We start from the raw sequence: 6000 nt of genomic DNA on the forward strand, positions 1-6000 counted from the left end.
TCCTCCAGTCATACTGGCTTCTCACTGCCCCTCAAACACCCCAGGCCTGTGCCTGCCCCAGGGCCTTTGCACTTCCTGTTCCCTCTGTCTGGAATGCTCTTATGTCAGAGAGCCAGCCACAGGCTTACTCCCTCCCTGCTTACAACAGCACCTCCATCACACCTACTGTTCTTCACAGAACTTGATGCTACCTGATACTATATTGGCTAATGGTCCCTGAGCTACCACTAGAATGCCAGCTCCATGATGGCAGGGACTTTTGTCTGTTGCATTCACTGCTGTATCCTCTGTGTTCTGAACAACTCCTGGCACACAGTAGGTATTCAATAAACATTTGTTGTACAGGTGAATGAATAAGTAAATGAATATGAATATGAAATGGCACTCTCCTCAGCTGGACCAGGAAGAGGAGTTCTGTGAGGGCAGCAACCAGGTCTCACATGTGTCTGGCACACAGTAGGCATTTGCAGATGAACAGATGGATAGTGGGGTCGTTAGGAAATGAGAAGTGCCGGAAGCAAAGCAAACAGAGGAGGAAATCAAGGAAGAAGGGCAACTATTTATCCAGGCTCCCTGAGAGTCTATCCTGGCCTAAGCCCACCCCATGTGTTAGCTCACTTCAGCATCAAAACCACCCCATGAGGGTTTATTTTAAGCCCATTCTCCAGATGAGAAAACTGAGGCTGAGTGAGAAGAAACGTTTTTTCCCAGGTTCCATAGCCAGGAAAGGGCAGGGCTGGCACTGAAAATCAGTCCTGTCTGCCTCCAAAGCCAGGGTTTCAAGCTGAGTGCATTTGGCCCATTCATGCTGTCAACAGAGGCCAAGAACCTACTATGCACCCGGCATGGGGCTGAACCAGCTGGTGGGGATATGAGCTCTGGACTGCCAGTCTTTCAACATCTGTAAGAGAGGCTGGGTGTCCACATATTTCCGTGAAATCTCTTGCTCTTCGATGCTAGCTACCACATCAAAATTTTAGAAAACACTGGGCAGGTTAAAGAAAACATGTCTGAGGGCCACTAGTTTGAGACCCTTAGTCTAGGCGTGGAATTTCAGGGAATATGGACATCATTGAGGGTTGGGCAGACAGGGAAGGCTTCCTGGAGAAGGTAGAATGAGATGGCCTTGGGCCTGAGGAGGGTGGGGCCAGCCTGAGAGGAGGGAGTCTTTTGTGAGGAAAAGCAAGAGGGACCTTTGGCTGCCCTCTGGCCACACTGAGGGTCAGGGCAGGCTCCCGTCCAAGACTCCCCACTGAAGATGCCCAGCAGGTCAGACCAGATTGACACCAGGAACACCTGGGGGTCAGAGCACCACAGCTGCCCGCCCCCTCCCTCCACCCATGCTTCCTTTCCATCTTCCTTTGGCCCTCTGGGATCTGAGCTGCCTAGGATGTTTCCCAGAAGATTCTGTGTCCCTGCAAAATTTCCCATGGGGCCAGCTGGAGGGAGGCACGGAGAATAGCCCAGCAGGGTGGCTGGGTGGATGCGCCTGAGCTCTTTTATCCGCTGGTCATTAGAGATAACAGAGCCTCAAGCAGAAAATGTCTGAGATCCAAAATATTGTATTAGCTTCAAAGGAAATCATGACATTTAAATTAAAGGTCTCTGAAATATAATACTATATCAGCCAGTCAAAAGTATAAGGCAATGTTTCTTTTTTTTTTTTTCAGTTGTATATAAATTCTCTTTAATGCAAGACGTAGATGTATTTTAATGCTTGACACAATTGAGTCAGGGTTGGACACCAACTTTACCACTTACTACATGGGAGACTTTGATCAAGATCTTAGCTTCTCTGTGCCTCCCACAACTCGTTGGTAAAATGGGGTTGAGGGGAGTAACCAGGGTCTGGGGCTGTCAGGCAGCTTAAAGGAGATAATGCTTGTTAAACACTTAGAAAGTACTTAGCACATAATAAGCACAAAGTAAGTGGCAGCGATAATTATGGTTATCAACATAGTGACGCACCACTATTTCAAATCACATTATAAAACATAATGGATTCTGGAGATATCAGTATGAACTCATGTTTAGTGAAATATAGATGTTTATATATAGAAATATTTGTAGATAGAATCATACAAATGGGTTAGTAAATAGACATATATACACACATATATTTCTTTTTTCTGTCAGCTGAGAAGGCCTAAAAGAAATGCCACCCACTAGCAATGGGCACACCTGGCACCCATATATTGGTTTCTAACACCACTCTCCAGAAAGGAACCAGGGCTCCACGGAGAAATGGCTGATTTTAAGATTGGGGCAAGAAATATACAAAATGAGTCTAGAGCATCTTGTAGTACCAGAAGTAAGCAAGTGCTCAAAGGAAGAAAAAAAAAAAAAACACTACATTGATGGGGTACATCAATGGGCAAGGGAGCCAACTCAAAGAGCTCCCACTGGCCAAAGTTGCACCAATTTGAACAACAAAAGTAATTAGTATTGAATTATAACTCAAAGTATAAATAAAATAAATAGCCATGAGTCCATACTGATATGATTGAATAAATCAATAAATAAGGGAGAACAGACAAATCTGGGCAGAAGAACTCTGAATCATTTGTACAGCAGAGCATAACTGTCTACTCCTTAGGTGGAGGCTACACAGAGCGATTTCCTTCCAAAGAGGGCAATGTGGAAAGGGGGAAAAGAGTAACTTCACAGTGGAGAAACCTGACAAACACTGCCTGAGCCAGGTGATCAAGGTCAACATCAACAGTGATAGATCTTGTTGACAGTATGTACTCTTGATGTGATATGATAAAAATGGCATTTTACTTCTGAGAGCTACCTCCTCAAAACCCATAACCCCCACCTAACCATGACAAAAACATCAGACAAATATTTCCAGTAGAAGAGCAGCCTACGAAAAACCTGACCGATATTCCTCAAAACTGTCAATTCAAGGGAAGTCTGAGAAACTGTCACAGTCAAGAGGAGCCAAAAAAGACGTGACAACTAAATGTGATGTGGAATCCTAAATGGGACCCTCAAACAGAAAAAAAAAAAAAAAAAAAAGACATTGGGTAAAAACTTTAAAAATCTGAATAGATTATGGACTTTAGTTAATAATAACGCATCAACACTGGTGCATTAATTGTAACAAATGTACTAGACTAATGTTAAGGTGTTAATCCTAGGAGAATCTGGTTGTAGGGTGCTACCTTTTCCATTTTTCTGTAAATCTATAACTGTTCTAAAAAATAAAGTCTGTTCTTAAAAACTAGTATCCTTTTCCAATATGCTTTCTTACACACTCTTATAGGTCATGGTATGACTTTTTCCAAACCCAGCTGACGCGTCTTCGATATCAGAAGTTTTACTGTTCTACTATCCATTCTGTGAACTTCAGACCTTACATTTCCAGATCATGGTCTGTTCATCTCCATGTGAAACCTGTTTGGAAAGTGTGTCTTGAGCCAAAGGACCTATTCTCCTGACACTGGAGAAGTTCTTCAGTTAATTCATCCCATTGATGCCTGTTGTTTACCTCAACATCCAACAATTGCCATTGTAGGGTTGAACCCTCAGGAGTCATTATTAACTGAGTTAAACTGCTTTCTCCCTCCCTTTTTCCAGTTCTATGACCTTGAGAGGCAATCCCATGGCCCTGCTTCCATCTGAGAAATGATCTGAAGGCTCCACACAGGACGTTCTCCACGACAGAATGATCTGGTTCAAATGCCAGTAGTGCTGCTGAAGAGAAACTCTGTGATAGAGTGAGGGTGGGCCCCAAACCTCTGGACCCCTGCTCCAAGTCTCCTCCCTGGTCCCAAGGGCAGCTGACACTGTCTGGGAGGAAAGAGCAAAGGGGAAGCACATGGCAAGACACCCATTTCTCAGAAACTTTGGCTGGGAAGTCAGGGGGCCTGGGTTCAAGTCCTGCATCTGCCTCTGACTCATAGTGTCACCTTTGGCCACTCACTTCCCCTCGTCTGGACCTCAGGTTCCTCATCTGAGAGTCAGGGGGTTGGACCAGCTGATCTCTCAAGCCTTCCCCATTTGACACGGCACTGTTGAAATCAGGGCAGGTGATATTATTCCCCTTCCCCAGCCCACCCTACTCTCCCAATAAGCACCAAAATCCAGAGACTGTGGCCACATTCGCAACTAACAAACTCACATTCACATCTAACAGATTGCAGTGACCTGTTACCTGTGTATTTCTTTTAAAAAGAAAAGCTGCAGGGGAGGGGTGTGCAGGTGCTTTTCTTTAAGGTGCCAGATCCAAAGGGCCCAAGCTCTGGGCTGGAAGTGAATCACGATGAGTTTGCACTTTGTATATTGTAGTCACTCATGACTCTGGCCTTTGTTTATAATAATCACTGTTGGAATGAAATTCAAATTCCTCCTGCCTCCGAGACCCTGAAGGACCCACCCCCTCCCTCTTTCTCCGACCCTCTCTCACTCACTCTGTTCCTGCCACAGTGGCTGCTCTTCTGTTCTTTGAACCCCCTAACTTATTCTGACCTCAGGGCCTTTGCCTTTGCTGCTCCCTTCATCAACTGCCCTCTTTCAGGTCACAGCTGCTTCTCAGAGAGGCACTCTCCAGCTGCTCTTCATCACACCTCCCTGCTATATTTCTCCTAAGCCTGTACCACGGTCTGAAATGATGCTCTTTGTTTACTTGTGCACTATCTGTCCAAAGGCAGGGGTTTTGTCTGTTCCGTTCTGTGATGTGACCACAGCCTTCTGCCCAGGGCCTGACACATAGTAGGGTCTCAGTAAATCCTGGCGAAATGAATGAGTGAATGAACTGGAATCATAGAAGTCCTCAACAGTGGAATCTGCAGCCAGAATAGCTGGCATTTAGTGAGCATCTACTGTGTGCCAGCCACCATGCTATTGTTTCATCCCTGGAGCAGGTCTCCATTTTGCAGTTGAGAAGACCAAGATCCCCAGGCTTCAGGGCCTCAAAGGATAGAGCTGGCCTTGAACCCAGTCTGGGGCCTCCAGTGTTTGGGCTCCATCCTCCCCACTAGGTTCCCCAGTGAGAGAGCCTGGGGGAGGGGAGCCGAGCCCTGCCCCCCATGCACATGCACCCCACATGCACCCTCTAAGGCAGAGCCTCCTGAGCACCTCCCTGTCCCCACCACCTGGTGGAGCCCCTGGGACCAGGATGGGAGCCAGGTGTGCAGGCAGCCTGGCCTTGTGCCAGTCGGTGCCAGGAACCGGCTTGGGGAGCAAAGAGTCTGGACCAGTCCAGGGGCAGTTGATGTGGGCCACTTGCCCCAAGGGAGCTCCTGATGTTTACTGGGGCTCAGAGGGTGGCAGCGGGCACAGGGTGCTTCTGGGAGCCCAGGGGCTCAGGTTCCCACCTGCCTTCCTCTGAGGGTAAAGCTAACCTCTGTGGTTCTGATCTAAGGAGGGAGGGCAGGTAAACAATAGGCAAAATTCAGCCTGTAAATCCCCAGTGCAGATCCCTCCTTGAACACCTGCTAGACTCCTTGGGCAAGGCTCTTAACCTCTCTGGACTGTCATCTTTGGCAGGTGGGTGGTGCTGCTGATCTAAACGAAGGCTCCCTGTAATCAAGGTCTGCTCCAGGAACAGGGAGGAGAGAGAAGACAGTTGGGTGGGGGGGGTGTTGAAGGACAGGCTCTCCCTTGGGTCAAGGAAGTCCCCAGTCCACCTCCCGCCCCCAGAGGAGGTGCCTGCCCAGCCAGACCTGGAACAGTGAGTGGGAGTTTGGCACAGAGAAGTAGAGAGAATGGTGCTCCAGGCAGAAGGCACAGCCTGGGAAGACAGCAGGCATTTTGCCCGGTGAGCCTCCTTCCTCCCCTTAGGTCTCAGCTCAAATACCGCCTCCTCAAAGGGGCCCTCCTGTTCCCTCGATGAGAGAGAGCCCTCACCCCCTGCCCTCCATCAAGGCAGTTTCTTTTCCTTCCTCCTTGCACTTAGGACAATCTTACTCGTTTGTTTATTATTTGTCTACACTGCCAAGTTCCCCCAGGGCAGGGACACTGTCTCTCCTGCTTGCTGCTCTGTCCCAGAGTCTA

This window comes from Eubalaena glacialis, chromosome 13 (assembly GCF_028564815.1).
Source record: "Eubalaena glacialis isolate mEubGla1 chromosome 13, mEubGla1.1.hap2.+ XY, whole genome shotgun sequence".
Classification (NCBI taxonomy): domain Eukaryota; kingdom Metazoa; phylum Chordata; class Mammalia; order Artiodactyla; family Balaenidae; genus Eubalaena; species Eubalaena glacialis.